Raw genomic sequence first — 17,663 nt, 5'->3', positions numbered from 1 at the left:
ACAAACTGGATGCACCGCCAAAATGAACAATTTCTCACCTGAAAAATGCTTGATAGTTGTGCTTGCTGCCATATGCAAGACTCTGGTGGCCTCATTGTGTTTACTGGTTGTACTTGCTGTTCCTGCTTTGTTTATATATGCCATCACTCCAAAGTTCTCTCAAGATGAGAAGCAAATAACTAAAAAACACAGCAAGCTATTGATCTGATTCACTATTTACACTCAGATAAATCTAGGCATCGTCAACATATATTACTGAAGTTATCTGGTTGTGACATTCTGAAGAACTTTCCTCAATCGGTGTGGTCATGGTATGGTTCCACGCAGCACATGGCGTAAGCACAGGAGGCTCTTATGGGTTTCATTCCACAGAGCTCCTGGCATAGGTACAGGAGGCTTCGGTAGGTTTCATGGCCATACAGCTGAGGTAAAAGAGGCGTTGGTAGGTTGCACAGAGCACACAGCATGAGTCGAGAAGGCTTTGGTAGGTTCCACAGGACACGCAGCATAAGTCCAGGAGGCCTTGGTAGGTTCCACAGGACACGCAGCATAAGTCCAGGAGGCCTTGGTAGGTTCTACAGAGCACACAGCAGAAGTCCAGGATGCTTTGGTAGGTCCCAGAGAGCACACAGCATAAGTTCAGGAGGCTTTGGTAGGTTCCACAAAGCATACAGCAGAAGTACAGGAGGCTTTGGTAGGCTCCACAGAGCACACAGCATAAGTCCAGGAGGCTTTGGTAGGTTCCATCGCGGACACCGCATAAGTTCAGGAGGCTTTGGTAGGTTCCAGAGAGCACACAGCATACGTTCAGGAGGCTTTGGCAGGTTCCACAGAGCACACAGCGTAAGTCCAGGAGGCTTTGGACGGATCCACAAAGCACACCGTATAAGTCCAGGATGCTTTGGTACGTTCCACAGAACACACCGCATAAGTCCAGGATGCTTTGGTACGTTCCACAGAGCACACAGCAAAAGTCCAGGAGGCTTTAGTAGGTTCCACAGAGCACACAGCATAAGTTCAGGAGGTTTTGGTCGGATCCACAAACCAGACAGCATAATTCCAGGAGGCTTTGCTAGCTTCCACAGAGCTAGGCTTTTGTAGGTTCCACGAAGCCCACAGCATAGGTACAGGCGGCTTTTGTAGGTTACATAGCCGAAATGGCACCGTTACCGTAGGCTTTTGTAGGCTACACATAACACACAGGAGGTTTTGGTAGGGTACTGGGAGAATGTTGCATACATAGGGGAAGCTTTGGTATGTTACACAGAGTACATGGCATAGGTAGAGAAGGGTTTTTTTTAGGTTCCTCAGCCAAAATGGCTTAGTAACAGGAGGGGTTGTTGGCTTCCACAGAGTGAGGTTGATATACAGGCGACTTCGGTAGGTTACATGGAGCACATTGCTTAGGTACAGTTGTCTTGGTAGGTTCCGTAGCTGGCACAGTACAGTTAGAGGACACTTTGGTAGGTTCACAGAGCACACAGCACAGGTACAGGTGGCTTTGATAGGTTGTACATAGCGCACACCATAAGTACATGCTTTTGTCAGTTCCATGTAACACATGGCATAAGTACAGATTCCTTTGGAAGGTTCCATGGAGCATACAACATAGGCACAAGAAACTTTGGTAAGTTCCACAGAGCACAAGGCACAAATACAGGGGGCTTTGGTAGCTTCCACAGACCACGTGGCATAGAAACAGGAAGCTTTGGTAGGTTCCAGAGCATGGATGTGGATGATTCCACAGAGCACACAGCACAGGTGAATGAATCTTTGGTAGGTTGCATGGAGCATACCACATAGGTACAGGCGATTGGTAAAGGCGAAACAAAAAGCTCATCTGTGCCACCTTCAACTGATTTATTTAACCACATTTCATCACCCAAGATGGATGCAATCTGTCTGCCACAAGTCCAGTTCTGAAGAAACAAGCAAGGAAGACATTGAAGGAGGAAGTTCCTGATGTCTGCAGGCGGAGTCCTAATGTTAATGTTACTCAAGGAGACCTAAAATATGGTAGAAATAGGCTCTTTCTGAGAAACCATGCAGAGAATTCCAGATATCTCAAGGATTTTACACTAGAAATGGGGTTGAGAGGGATGTAATAGAAGGTTACCAGACTTAGCGGCACCCACAATTCCCGAGAAAGCTACCCAGAATCGATTGGTCAAAAAACAGTACATAATTCAGAACAACTGATACACGTAAAAGAAAACCTTAAAAGATCGTATCTAATCCCACAGGTCCTAATTAGAGGTTATTTTATTATCATGAAAAAATCCATAGACAAAAGGCAGGAAAAAAAACACCCAAAACACTGAATAAAGACGACTACATTGATACTGAGCATTCGCTTGGCTATAGCGGAGCCGTTTACAAAAAGAAATAATTTCATGGGCTAACGCTAACCCACAACAATAACCCTTTCTAAGAAAACACAATGCACAAAGGGAAAAGAAGAACAACAGACACACCCAGCTTCGAACAATCACTTCAATAGAAGTGTAACAGTATGGAGAGGTATTTGTAAACATCTGTCACCCTACAACCAGCATCAGGTTTACAGAGCGCATAGTGATATCAGAAACACAGGTGCTGGTACCGGATAAGTTCCCGCTGTTTGGCCTGAGCCTGTCTTTGGGATTTCCTGTCCAGGGACTACTGGTACAAAGAATACCTGGTAGAACTGGGAAGGGTTATACAAGTAGCACTACATGCATCCAAAAATATATAATACACTTATACTATGATTAGTCTTTAACTTTACCATACAACGCTCTTAGCCTGATTTTGAGTTATTTTATTATTTTTTGGTTAAAGGTCTGTGTCTTGACAACCTCTAGGTCAGGCAGTACTCAGAATAAAAATGAAAAAAAGAAACCGGATACCTTGAGTCCCATGGCCTGGACCCGAGGGGGCTGTGGTGAGACAGCCAGGGATTATATATGGCGCGGTAGCAGGCACTAGAAAAGAAATGTGGTAATGAAGAGATAAGAGGTACACACCAGTCCATGTGTCTGAGCAGCTACACACACTTTACACAGTTCCTTACACTGGCATTAGCCCTCAGCCTAACCTTACTGACAGCACCCCTGCAGAGTATGTTGTTGCAGTGCGGTGCTGGCTGAGAATCACCAGCAGTGTTTTGAAAGCTTAACCCAGATGTTCCAACAGTCTTGGTGAAATAAAGTTGAAGCAGATAGCTTAAACACCACCACTGTGAGTGCTGCTAAACTGCTATCTGAGGCCGTGTCTGCCAGAACCCTCATGCACTTATTCTCTATATTCATGCACCCTCTTAGGTTTCTGGTCAAAGAAGAGCCTTCGAAAAGTAACTTCAGCGACATATTTCTGCTATGATCTACAATTTCCTTCTCATGGTCACAGCGCACATTTCCAAACACAATAGCCAATGGCCGACGGCAGCATGGAAAGGGTTAAACAAAAATAGGCCCTGCATGCAGCCATGCTTAACTCCGCTAATTATTCTGATTGTACTTTATCACCTACTTTCTCTGTCCAACTTAAGGCGCACCCCGGTGTCCGTGAAGAGGGCCTGAAAAAGTGACTGCAAACCAAGAGGGGTCCAAAAGTAATTAGCTCAATTGGGCCCAACTCACCTTACCAAGTCTGTTAAGAAATAACATTAAAGGTGCAGGGTTCTTGTCCGCTACACCTTGTTTTCATCACTCTAAACCCCTCCACAATGCGACCCTGCAAGGATTCCAAGTCAGGAGGAGAATGAACCATTGCTTAGTAGAGTATCTTTGTGAGATCTGTCAATGCTATTTTGCTGTTGATAGTTCTAGCCAAGATTTTGTGGCCATATTATATAAGGGGACAACAGGATCGTCACTTTTTTACAAATTGGGAACTGTATTACATTTCCAATTGTCCTAAATTGATCTAAAGACAATGGTGACATGCCCATATCCAGCATCTTTAACAAATCATGACAGATGACAACCAACAGATACCCATACCACCATGCACCACTGAAATATAGAGCATCTATACATCCTCTGATGTGCCTGAAGCAACAGCTGTATTACCTATTTCCACTACAGAAAAGGAAACCATTTCCCAAAAGATTCTGACATCCCTAGGAATTTCCAGCTATCACTGCCTACCATGTCTTTCTCTGAGCTTTTTACCATTGTTTTTCACTGCAATTCTCACAGCCATTACTTCTTTGGGTAAGACCCTTGACCAAGCTAAGATCCCTATTTCGGATATTATCCCTACCTTAACCCGAAGCCCAACAGCTACACTCCCCTGGTTACAAAACCCTAACGAGGCTACCGCTGCTGAAGATCCAAAACGCTGTGCAGTTCTTGCCCACTTGGCTGCAAACTGGCCTGTTATGTTTAGAAGGAAGCACCCATGCATCTAGAGTGTGACCTATGTAGAGAGTGTGAGCAACACGCCTGCAGGCCAGAAGGGATCTGATCACTTGTTGCTGTACAGGTCAATGGAACAGGAGAGTTTGAGATTGATAAAGGAACACCTTATTAGCATATATATTCTCCAGTAGACTTGTTTTGAGCTGAGTGTACCAGGTCAAAGAGTTCACCAGGCGATATTGCTTGAAGGATGGAGGGTGACATTGCTTGAAGAACAGAGAAGGAGCGATGACAAGTCTTTCCACTCTTTGAAATTCCAGATGATTGAGAGCTTTGTAATTCGCATTGGAAGTGAGTTTAAGTGATTGTAGTCAGTACCGTAAAGGAAGCATTGCCAATAGAGACGTTCTTCAACTTGGCAAAGGTAAGAGAAGTTACCCTACTTGATCTAAGAAGCGTTTGGAATATGTGATGCGTTCAGTAGAACTGGTGCTCAATGTTCATAGGAGATACACCTGCTCAAGGGAAGTCAATTAAGTTTTCTCTGCAATAAGAATAAACTGTTCTACCTACACGTCTCAAATTTGTTTATACAAACAACATATTGCACAAGGAATTAAATTAGTCTGAAAAAAGGAAAGCATGTGGTACGTTTTCAAATAAAATGCCCAAGCTAGAATTGTGTGCTCTTGGGGGGCTCTGGGTCACACTTCCACTTGAGTGTCTATCACTCCCTTGTTCTTCTCGGCTGGTAACAAACAGTACTGTCCTTCTGGAAGGAGCACTTGAAGGTGTCCTTTCAAAGCCTTGATGCATTACTCACTGCTCTGCTTGCGGACTACAAATCGGCATTGAGGGTCTCAGATATAGACACTTCTACTAAAGGAAAAAGGCAACAAAATATATTTCTGAATCTACTTGAACGTATCTTTTCTAACGGCTTCAACACCTTCAAATGAAAATATTTGTCCAAGAAACGCCAATTTCGTATCTGCTTGCTTCATGAAATGTGAGCTGTTGTTTTCTAGTAAAGACCTTCTACCTTACAAAGTCATCTCTATATATACTGTCTAATGCTAGTAGATACTGTAACTAGAAGACAGTTTTGACTGGCAGGCAAATTATATGTTGCCTTTGTTGATGTAAAATCGGCTTTCGACCTGGTTCCTTGCTCGAGACTGTGGCAGGTTCCCAAGGTGATGGGCATGCCCCATGATGTTTCATCTCTATTGATTAGGCTTCATGATAAAAACTTTGCTCGGGTCAGATGGGGAGTACAGGACCAATAAGCCACAAGAGCCCTGTTTTGAAAGGTTTACATCAAGGGTGTTTCCTGGGCTTTACCCTTTTTTCCTCTTACTTAAATGGTTTGGCAGGCTATCTCTCTGAGATCCCAGCTGACCTCCCATTTATAGCTAATGTCAAGACGTCTATGCTGTTATTTGCAGACGACACTTTGTTGATTTTGAAAACTCAGAGTGGTCTGCAAAAACTTCTCAATAGATTTGGTGTCTTCTGTCAGGAAAGTGGCCTCGGGATCAATATGGCTATAACGAAATTTATGGCATTTAACCACCATAAAAAGTATAAGGGTTGCCTAGTACTAGGGGAGAAGACATTTGTGTCGGTCGAAACCTCTGATTATTTGGGCATTAAACTCTCGTCCAATATGTCATGGCCGACACACATCAACACGGCATCCTTAAAACATAGACAGATTGTTAGTGGAATTCCAAAAGAACATTGTACCTCCTTCACAAACCCATGGCCCCAGCTTCACAGGTTTATGAGGCTAAGGCCCTGAGAGCCGCCCTCTATGGTGCAGAGTTATGAGGTTTTAGTGATGCCTCTGACCTACAGAGATCAGAGAATACATGTTTAAGATCATTATGCTCTCTTCCGTCCAGTACCCCTTTGTTTCTCCATCTTTGCATATGGGCTTAAAAAAGTTAACTCTCAATGCATCCTTACGTCCTTTGCTATTTTGGCAAAGAATTTGGGCTACCCCAGAGTTGGTGCATTATGCTGCAGCCCTATATTACATCAAAGTAGACATACTCAACAAAATTCCTTGGCTGATTTCAATTAAAAAATTGATACTCTCCCTAGACACAGGTGATTTTTGTTTCCACCCAATGGCAGCCCAAATTCCTTCTGAGGGAGAACTCAAGCAAGCATTTACAATGCAATGGTTTTGCCTTTGTTAAAGTTAGAGCTATTGGCATTGCTCTTGACATTTTTATTTATGTTTTTTTTAACATAAATAAATGGCATTGTCATTTACAATGCCAATAGCTTAATCTCTCGCAAATGCCACACACAAACACCCACAGAGAGCCCCCCCACACACACAGAGCCCCCCCTACACACACAGCCACACAGAGCCCCCCACACACACAGCCACACAGAGACCCCCCCACACAGAGCCCCCCCACCCACACCCACACAGAGCCCCCCTGTCCTGTCCCAGTAGCAGTCCCAGGTGGTGTCCCGTGTAGACGTACCCTTCCCGGAATCTGGTCCCCATACCTGAGCGTTCCCATGTCTGAAGTTATTCCCGAACCCTGATCTAGGTAAATATGATAGATAGGGATTAACCATATGTTTTCAATGTTTTCAGGTGTACGTGCCTAACCAATATTTGCTTCCTCCTAGGAAATGTCATTATATGTTTTCCTGCATATTATAACTTTTGAGAATCCATCAGTGCCGGGGTATGGGACCCAGGCTAAAGTCGGCCTGTGGAGGACTATGATGCAATCTTGCTTGCCCTAAAGATAAGGCTGTTTCATGCTAAGTACAAACCGGCGGAAGCGCTCTCCCATTTTCCCAGCTAATGGACCTCCAAACACAACCATTTCGGCACAACAAAGGAAAGAGGCAACTTCTTGATAAAGAAAATACCCTAGGTGGTCGATGGCACACCCACTGCATTGCAAATGTAAAAAAAGTATGGGGACAGGAGGGGGCCCAAATACAATGGTGTGATTAATTTATATTCACATACTGCAGGGTGCGTGAAGAACGCAAAATCGGTAGCAACCGGTTCCTTAATGTATTGCGCCTTTTTCAACAGGATATGGGCGTTACATTCCTTTTGTCAATTTACCCAAAAATTCAACCGGGCGCCGGTAAATACACAGCAGCTGAAGATGTATTATTTTAAAATGCACAGATTGGATTATTATGCCGAAGTTTTCCTTTAAAGAGTACTAAAGGTGAGAAGTATCATAATTTGTTCGGCCTCACTTGAGTTTTAAAAATGCACAAAATCCTTCACCAGAGAAAAATAGAACGTTCACACAATGTCCTCCAAAGTAAAATATAAATTGTCAGGTTATGAAAATATATCACCCGAACAAAAAGTTATTAATTCCGTAAACATGCTACTCTTGCATATCTGATCAAAGGTACTTGCTTTACGTAATACAATTCTAAAGAGCAGCAAACTGTATGTATGGCCAGTTTTATAGTTCGTTAAACTTCAAATTCAATTAAGTTGACTAACATTGCAAGCGCCACGGAAGGACTCGACAGTATTCGTGCTGCAGAAAAAAATCCAGCAGCCCAGCCTCACGTGAGGATTTCCTGTTTCCTTCACTCGAGGCGCATTGACCCCGCTGCATACATTTTTGTAATATAGATCTTTCCTCCAAAGTTGTGCTGCTGCAGAACTTGGAAAGGGATAATTCCATTAGACAAAACGTTATTTGTTTCAATCACAGAAAGTTACACTTATTTTACAGAGTTTAGAAGAAATGGCTCAGTGTGCGGTTGTTTTCAAGCATACAGAGAAAGTACATTAATGGCGTATGTATACAAGTACTGGGAAAATATTTGCTAAATGTTTATTTTAGCATTTCTGTAAGAGCTTTCCTGCCTAATTTTCTTGCCTCTCGGGTCGTTTGCTTCCATGTGTCTAAAGCCAGGTTTCAACGATTCGGACTTCTCCACCCTCTTTGAGCTTTTATTCCTTAAATGTATGAGTTTTAGAGAAAAGAGGGACTATAATGACCCAAAGGAAGACAGAAGGAAACACGGTCAAAAAGTGTCCATGTGTGATAACTTTAATCAATCCTGATATGTTAGTCAACAGAACTTTGCATGTTGGGACTTGTAGTTTCGCTTTTAACATCGCACTGTGTCAATATTTAAATGCGAAAATGCTACAGGCTAAAAAGGTTCACTGGCACTGCCGCATATAATAGTGGGCATCTAACCCGCATGCACACACTTGTCGCCTCTTTAGACGCACTTGGTTGGGTTGAGGAGGCATTAAACGTGAGTTGAAGGCAGGGGGATCTCCCCCACCCCCTCTGCAAACTGGACGCAGCAGCCCAAGAGACACACGTGGCCATCTTCTCTCCACACACTTTGCTTTACAAATTAACCAGGGCGGGGTCACATGCATTAGGAGATTACGCCCCCTCTCCCCAAGTACTCAAAACACACACTGCCAGGACCGACCTTAAGAAAATATTGATGCAAACGCAGATTGTAGCGAATGCATCTGATGTTCCATCACACCCACCCATCTTCGCACTGTACTACTGCCAGCCCTCATGCAGGACCCTGCTTGGATTCTACTATGTATGTACCGACACTACACCCACCTTAGTATCATCCAAGCACCTCAAGGCTGCCAACATCAGTAGCAACCGGTTATTCACAAACGTCAGCATACTACCATAATTACACCCTTGTGTTCCTGATACTGTACGGAGTAAAGGAGGCTGCGTAGGGTTCAAGACAGGATTACAGACACTCAGCAGAACATTACACACCTCAGCAGTAACAACAGACACTCATCTGCTATTCCTGGAGCAGCAGAGGGAGCTCGACTAGGCACAGATGCTCCGGTAAATTCCAGTGCGTGGAGGGAGTTCAGTTGACTGCATCAGTCTGTCCGCGCTTCACCCGCCTGCCCTACCCCGGCTGCTCTTAGCGCCAGCAGGAGTTTTGACCCCTGCGGATCGCCGTCTTCCCCCTCTCTCTGCCTGCTGAGCTTCACTGGGGCGTTACCGGCCGCCGGGCCGGCTTCTCCGTGCTGGGGAGATTCAGTAAGAGGTCAGCCCTCTGTCTGTCTGTCCTCCTGTGCCCCGTCCCACGTTGCTCTAGGCTCAGTAGGAGTCCACGTTGCGTCTGTCTATCTTCCCTCCTCTGTTGCCCAGCACCAGGACCTCTGAGGCAGCAACAGCTTCGCATATCACAGGTGCATTCTGGTACACGTGGTCCAGCTGCTCGCTGTTAAAGCCTCGGTACACCTGGCAGAGGCGAGGCTGCAAAGTTAGATATTGGACAACACAGCGTATTGGTGTCACCCGGTACGGTCCGCACCCCCAAGTGACGCCACTGCTCCTACCGTGGGCTGACAAAGGAGAAATCGTACAAGTTCTACTTAGGACTTAATTTCCGTTACGTCTTTTTGTTAAGAGTGGCAACACAGGCTATACATTTGATATTGTAGAGCGTGTTGATTGTTGGCACAGAATTGAGACGCCTCCGGCCCCCACATACCCTCTACTAGCCCTTTGACCCTCCTACAGTGTCACTTGGGAAGTGTGAACAGTATGGAATGGGCACTTCCATGTCACATTTTCTTGGTAGTCACATATTGCTAAAACGTAGCTGTAGCAGGTGCCCAGCAGTTCTACATGTTGTGGTTTAAGGACACCTGACCATTTGCTGATTGCAGGGCCTTGTGTGGATAGTTAGTGATGCATTCCATGTGGAAATCCCATTTGATGACATCAGGTTGCAATGGTATGGACCAAGGGCCTAGTTTGACAGGATGATGATATCTACTACTACCCACAAGAGGCTGGATTTGGGATAAGGTCACACATGCAGTTGGAAAAGACTCTGGTTATGACACCATTATGTGTGACTGTGCGGGGGCGGAGTTAGTCACAACGAAGATGGCTGCTTCTTGAGCGAGCTCCTTTGGTCAAGGTAATATCCTGCAACTATCCTGCACTCCCTGAGACTGTAGAAGACTACAAATATGAAATAAGATCCCCAGAAAATTGAGGCTACCTTCGGACCCCTTTATTGCTACCTGAGTCGGCTCGGAACTGCTTGTGGAGTGACTCGGGCAAACTGAGGAGGTGGGGCTACGTCTGGGATCAAGAGGTGAAGCCACGGGGTTGCGCAGCGGCTGGCTGTGGCGTGGAGCATGTGTGGCAGCGGTGGCTGTCCTGCTGTGATTGAGGGCTGTGCTACCCCGGAAAGAACAAGCGCACAGCAGACCAACCACCCTCGGACTGAGGCGGCTCACCTGAGGGGCGGCCCGAGCAGACCTGAAGCAGAGTACTCGGCACCGGGATCCCTGCTCACTGGGAGGTGAGAGCGTCGCTGAGTGGGAGCTCCCGGCTGCATGTCTAGTCGGGTACCGGAGAGTGCTCTGGGGGGGCGGGACGGCTGCTGCGGGACGCTGGGATTCGGTGTGTCAGGACCAGACTTTGCACTACTGCCCAAAGGAGGACACTTAAATACTGCCAGGGAACGCCTGCAAAGTAACGGCGGGCTGTGCTTTGTGGTATACCTGCGGGGAAAACAGAATAAGCCTGAGATCTGCACTGCTGGGGAGTCGGAGTGCAACAGAGAGACGGCGGAATTTTCCAGAGGTCAGCACCGCTGTGGCCCTGTGCACGCAATATTTGCCCTAAACTGCACTTTGCAGCGAAGAGCGTGGGGATTCTGCTGGCAGTCTGGGAAGAATGAAGGTTGCAACAGCCAGTTGGACACTGTACTATAGGCCAGCAGCGGCCTGCATGGGATAAAAAAGCTGAATTTGTGCCACGCACTGTGACTGCTTGTGACACCCCGGTGGGCGCTCCCACCGATATTGCTGCACAGCGCAGCTACCATAGGGCCTGTACAGTGCACATGCTGTGAGCAGGAATTCCAATTTCTGTGCTGTCGAATATGGGTGGTCTATGGGGATACCCACCCGCACGATTAGTTCACCCCACTAAAGTGTAACTGCGGCTCCCCTGACGAAACTTAGCTGTTCAAATGCCTGTTAACCTTGCCTGAACGGTTACGGGAATAGCTGACTCTCAACCCAGCAGACGAAGGAACAGTCTGAGACTCTTCTAAACTCAAGCAGTACTCACAACATACGGACTACACCTGGAGGATGATACTGGGTTTCTCCTAAGGTCGCACCATTGGCAAACGTGACAGGAACCAACCCAACTCAACTTCGAATAGTCGAAAAAATCAACTGGGACTAGCCCGGATGTACAACAGTCCACACAGCCAGCAGACGGAGCTGAGAGTGGAGTAACCAATAGCGATGTGCAGGCCATGTTCTCGTCCATACAAAATTCCCCCTCTAACATCAATGGTGAAATAGACTCTTTAACCTATAGAGTGGAACCGCATGTCTGAGCGCCTAGACAAGCACACGAAGCGGATTGATATGGCGGAGCGCCGCATCTTTGAAGCATATGGAACGGACACACGGAGGGGGGGGGGCGGGGGCGGCAACGGACACACGGGTAGTGGGAGGGAGCCTCCCCTAGCCCCAGCAAACAAAGCACTCACCTGGCCTTCGTTCCGGGGCCGAGGCGGGACCTGCTCTCCACTCCTCCTCCTCCCGATGACACGGCAGAGGCTCGGCCGGCTGGGCCAATCCCAGCGCGGCCCTGGCTGTAGACGGACGGCTGAGGGGCATTGTAGAGCGGGAACGGGGGCCGGAGACACGGGGGGCGGGAACGGGCATTGTAGAGCGGGAAAGGGGGCCCGGAGACACGGGGGGCGGGAACGGGCATTGTAGAGCGGGAAAGGGGACACAGAGAGCGGGAGGGGGGCGGGAGACGCTGCGAGCAGGAGAGGGGGTGGGAACAGCGGAAAATTAAAGGAAGCACTCACCTGGACTTCTTCCGGGTGCCTTCAATGCCGGAACAGAATCGGGGGCGTTCCCGGCGTCGCGTGACGTCGGCAAAAGCCAAAGAATCTCGGGAACGCCCCCGTGTCTCCTCCGGCATTGACGGACAGGCCCCTCGTCCAATGGCTAGGCTCCATTTATGGAGCCAGCCAATGAATGACGAGAGCCGACCCAAAGCCACACTACAGTTCTCATTAGGTTTTCGCCTGCGCGAAAAAGATGCGCAGAGCGCATCTTTTCGCCAGGCAAAACCTAAAAACAGTACTGGCTATTTACATTATGCAGGGAGGAACAAAAAGTTGTGCGCACTACCCTGATGAGGGAATGTTTGAACTTTTAATCTATTCATGATCTAGAGAATGTTTGGGATCTGATCACTGTTCCACTAGACAAGTAATTATACTAATAATTCAGAGTGGGGTCACTCCCCCTAAAGTCATTTACAGTAAAGTAGGCAGGATCCGTTTTTGTAGTCTGCCCTTTCGTGATGGTCAAGCTCAGTCGGTACCATATGTGTTATTCATGTGTACGGCATACACCCAGTTTCGATCCACATGGCTGGCGCATATCTGTAGACAACTTGGTACATCCAGCCATTGTGCTGCCTTGAGGATACTGAGAGATGATTCTTGTCTATTGTATTCCTGTGCAGTCGCAAATTACTGGGTCTGATGTGGGCGAAAAGAAGGATTTCCATTAAATGACTGTGATATTGTTGTGACATACCGGAACATGATTTTCTATCTACTTGTTAGAACGTGCATCGTTTCCTGCTTATGTGAAAATCATTTGCACAATTTAGGACTCTAACAGATGTAGATTTCATGCTGCTAATCAAGATTTCTGTCCTTTTTTAAAGAGCTGTATTTTTATATTATTTATTGTATAGTTTTATGTGTTTTATGTCAAAAGACAGTTATTTTTTACTTAACTTTGACTGTGCTAGCAGACACATTAACAGGCTCATCTATATGACTAAAAATAGAAAGTTGTGATTTATTGGGTACACAAAAATGTTGCAGCTGATGCTTTAAAACATTCAGCTTTCTCACTGAGATTAGAAACTGTGGTCTGAAGGTTAAATGCAGATTGTTGCAGTAGGTGCATTTACTTAAGAATTTCAGTGCCCAACCTATAATAAAATAGGCAGGTTACATTAACTCATTTAGGTACGTCACCTATTTTCCACCTGGATTTCCATTTTCCTATTTATTCAATTTTTAATTATTTTCTCTTTTCTGTCCAGGTCTCTTTTTCTAGCTTAACTACCCCTCTACTTGGTTCTGCTTTTCATACCACTATATCTTTCAGCCACTCAACTTTGTGTTTTACTTCTCTTAATTCTCTCATTGCGTTGGTTCTCTTAATTTTCCTCACCGTTCTTGGTCTTTCACCATTTCTTCTCCTTGCCATTCTTTAATTTCCCTAAAATTTCCTGAAGATCATCCTGTTTACAGCACAGGCCAAAAACAGCGTTTAAGAGATCTATAAGGCCCCACTGGCTTTTACAACCTGGACGGATCCATCCACACCACCACACACAGCAGAACCCAGTTCAGCACCCTTAAACTTACTTTGCACAGAAAATGCAACATAACATCCGTAACTGAATCCAGCAAATAGACTCCAACACAGCAGACGCAATGGCAACACCCTAAAATCAAACCAATACTGCTCAGCACCCAGAACTCAACAGATCATTGCAAAGCACCCACAACTCCGCCCCACCCTTGTATCTCAACACAACATCACTCGCACAACTGAAGGAACCCTAGCTCCGCGCCCAAAACCTAACCCTGCAGAGAATCAGCTCACCACCCAGAAACAAACCACACACTGCTTAGTACTAAGAAAAAAATCCAGTATCCAAGCTGAATCCAGCAGCCAGACTCCAACTCAGCAACCAGCACCTACCCAGCTGAAGATGGACCCAAAAACACTGCTTATCAAACTGAACCCAAAGAAGCACTGCTGACCAGCAAAACACAATCCAGCTTTCATAACCAATCCAGCAGCAAACAACGTCCAATCAAACAGAGCCCACCACATCATCCAGAACCCAGTCCTGCAGGGCTAAAGTCAGCAAACAAAACGTTACTGAGCAGACCCAAGCTCTACGCCCTGAACCCAACCTTGTGCTAATAACTGAATACAACACCACCCATGCAACTGAAGAGGGCCCTCTTTAACACCCAAATCCCAGTCTAGAGGAACCGAGCTAAGGGCCCGATTCACAGAACTAACTTAAGACAAAATCCTAAACTTACTACTTTTGGTATTCACAGAAGTTAGGATTTTGTCTTAAGACAGACTTGAGTTAGGATAGTTAGGATTTTGTCTTAAGTCTGTCTTAAGACAAACTTAAGACAAAAACCTAACTTCTGTGAATACCAAAGGTAGTAAGTTTAGGATTTTTTCTTAAGTTAGTTCTGTGAATCGGGCCCTAAGTGTATAGTGCCAACCAGGAGATCCCAAATCAGCATCTGGAAACTATCATGAATATTTTACCACCAAGCCAACATCCATACCTGAATCCAGCACCCAGTACCTCACTAGACTCAGTAATCAACACCCACCCTTAGCCAGTACCATAGATATAACTCAATACTGCCCAGCATCCTGAACTCAATGGCGCACAGATCAGCACCCATAACCCAAACTCCATAACTCACAATCAACACTGAGCACAAGGCTCAAGAGGCCAGTTTTAGCACCCAAAACGTATACCAGTAGATACAGCTTAGCACACAAAACTCAGCCAATATAGCACTGCACCGATGCCCAGAACAAGCGTGAGCACAAGCAAACGTCAGAACTCTGAACCCGGCTCAACACAGCTTATCCTAGAAGCATGTGGCCAATACAGAAGAGCGTTCCGGGAGCAAATCCTCCAACAATGTGTGGCACTCTAAAATCAACCCAACATAAATCAAGCACAGCACCCAAAACCCACAACATAAAGAAAGAAAATAAAGTGCAACGCGGATCAGTGAAATATTTTTCCAACAGGGTTCTGCCTTTACATTACTTTCACACATTAGCAAGGATTTATTGATACATACTTGCATCAAGGATTAGACTACAAGTGTGAGCACGTCAGGTGTGCTGAGTAATGGCCTGAGAGCAGCACTGTCATTGTGAAAGCGTTTTTAACAACACTGAAAGAAAAAGAAAATGCTGTGTATAACGTTTTTATTTGTTTATGGAAGCTAAATATCATGTATATTAATTCAGCACTGTGAATCATGGGAAATATTTCACTGTTAGACATATTTTGTGTGAAATAGGAGCTTTGGAACAAATGGCAAAGATTAAATAAGAAGGCCTACCCATGTAATGCATCTACTGTATTTTTAACAGGGGTAGGATTACAAGATGTCTCCATGACAACTTATGCGGTTTTAGGCTCTCTTTTACAATGCTTTGTTTTCAGGTGTTGATCTAACTTTTTCAACTGAAGAGAACCAAGGCACCAATTTCAATTGCGCCCCAATTTGTTAACTGGAATACCAGGCTTTAAAATGAATTATTCCACTGAAAGTCTTCAAGTAACTCTGTATAAGGGGAAGTCACGCATGTGCTTGGAGTCTTTACATATATCTAATGTGCTACTCCACTTTTGCAAATTCTGACTTTTAGACACATCTGGCAGACTTGCAGGTACTGCAATTCTTTTTTTCTAGTTAAAAGCCTGTCCTACTCAACACTGGCAGGCATCTATTCAATTTTTGGAGCGTAGGAGATGAAAGGGAACAATAAGGGTTAAATATTCACAGGCCTGCACGTCCTACTAAAAATGTGTATAACTGAGGCCATGACAATGTAATGAACTAAGTTGGTCAACAAAAGGAAAAGTGAAAGGTGAGCTGGCCCTGCAGGGATTTAAACCGGGTCCACAGGTTACACAAAGATCTTTGCAGGATATTGCGCTACTCAGTTTTCACTTGTTTGGAACACCTGGCATGCAGGGCAAAACATATCTACTACATAGGTACCTTATCACCCTCATTCAAGCTTTCCAATCGGAATTTGACCATGAAGGGTAAAGCATATCTTGCAATATAACAACTATAAGAACTTGAACTGTTGTACTGTGATGAACGAAATTGCTGAAATCGGCCCATAAACCTATCCTGGCATGGTGCAAATAGTGTATAGGTGCATTGCAGGGTAGAACATTGATGCAATTATGAAAACTATGTGCATCCCCCGTGAGGAGACAGTGATTGGTACACATACAATAGGCGTGCAACAAGAAAAAGTGAACTTTGCAAAGGTCTACCGTAGCAGGGTGGGACTGAGAAAGGTTTGAGGATGTCGCACTAGTGGGGACAGTCCTGTGAATCTCCCAATACAGGCATGTCGGTTCACGGGAAAGTGGGGCACAGATGCAAAGGTTTGACAGTTGGCCCAGTACGAATGAAAGTATTATATACATTTAATATTACACCCTATAGATTACATAAGAAAACAAAACGTAATACTGGTTATAGTACACTTTGCAAATGTATAATCGACAAGTCCTCTACTTGAGGCATGGCTTCTGCCTGTATACATACATTAAGGCTACAAATAATACGGTTTACTTTTCAGACCATGCCCTAAACCAAGTCTTACTAGACTTCAACCCCCACGTCCATACTATCTGCTCCCTACAGCCCCACTGGCACAGGTGTGTCCTGCCAGCTGTGTCGTCGTTCAGCACTGGCACCCAGCCCAGCAACTGAGCGCGCAGCGCTGCAGTGCCGCAGAAGGGCCATTCAAACGCTACAATGAAACCGGACCAACAAGCACGGCTAACCTTGCCCCGCTGAGCTGCAGCGTTGCCATGCAAACCAGCTCATTCACCATTCTAGGAAACAACCCAGCCCCCGGCTCAGCCCAGCACAGGCCGGACTCGCCAACCGACTCCAGCACTAACTTTGCTCCCTTTACCACTAAAGCTCAATCAGAGACCAGCACTCACCTCTCCCTTTAAATGCCCAGTACTGGTGACGCACTTCCGGAAGCTCAGAGACCCCCCCCCCCCCCCCACTTCCCCGCAATGAAGTCATCGCGCTCCTCGCGCTGCCATAACAAAACGTGACCCCCCCTTAGAGGAAAACCCTTAGCGACTGTCACGTGCATGTGCGTCACCCTGCGCGGCACTCGCCCTGTGCGAGCGTTTCACTGAAAGGCGAAAAGAGCCCTGGCCTGGCGCCCCTGGTGGCTGTAAGTGTCACTGCATCCGCAGGTCTAAGGGCCCCCGTCACACCCATTTCATTTGCTGTCTCTCACTAGGACATTTTTCTCCCAACACCTTTTCCCTCATGTATCATTACTGTTCCTATTGTGAAGCGCTCTGACACCTTCGGGTAAAGTCCACGCTATATAAAAACGCATAAATAAATAAAACGCTCCCTCTTCCTTTCTCTGCACCAATGTTT

The 17,663-nt window shown here is 45.8% G+C and overlaps 1 protein-coding gene across 3 annotated transcripts in view; it reads right to left on the bottom strand.

Annotated features, from left to right (window-relative positions):
* The window catches only part of CLDND1 (claudin domain containing 1), a 69,137-nt gene extending 51,877 nt beyond the window's left edge, over window positions 1-17,260 (bottom strand). For 2 of the 3 annotated variants that reach the window (XM_086953234.1, XM_086953235.1), the window contains exon 1: window positions 17,204-17,227. The gene's annotated coding sequence lies outside the window, so the exon portion shown is untranslated. Of the gene's footprint in view, window positions 1-17,203 lie in introns of all 3 variants that reach the window. The other variant, XR_015307561.1, reaches the window with a different exon arrangement.
* Between the last annotated feature and the right edge of the window lie 403 nt (window positions 17,261-17,663).

The sequence above is a fragment of the Lissotriton vulgaris genome, chromosome 1_2 (genome assembly GCF_964263255.1).
Source record: "Lissotriton vulgaris chromosome 1_2, aLisVul1.2, whole genome shotgun sequence".
Lineage (NCBI taxonomy): Eukaryota > Metazoa > Chordata > Amphibia > Caudata > Salamandridae > Lissotriton > Lissotriton vulgaris.
This window is presented reverse-complemented; position numbering and strand designations above follow the sequence as displayed.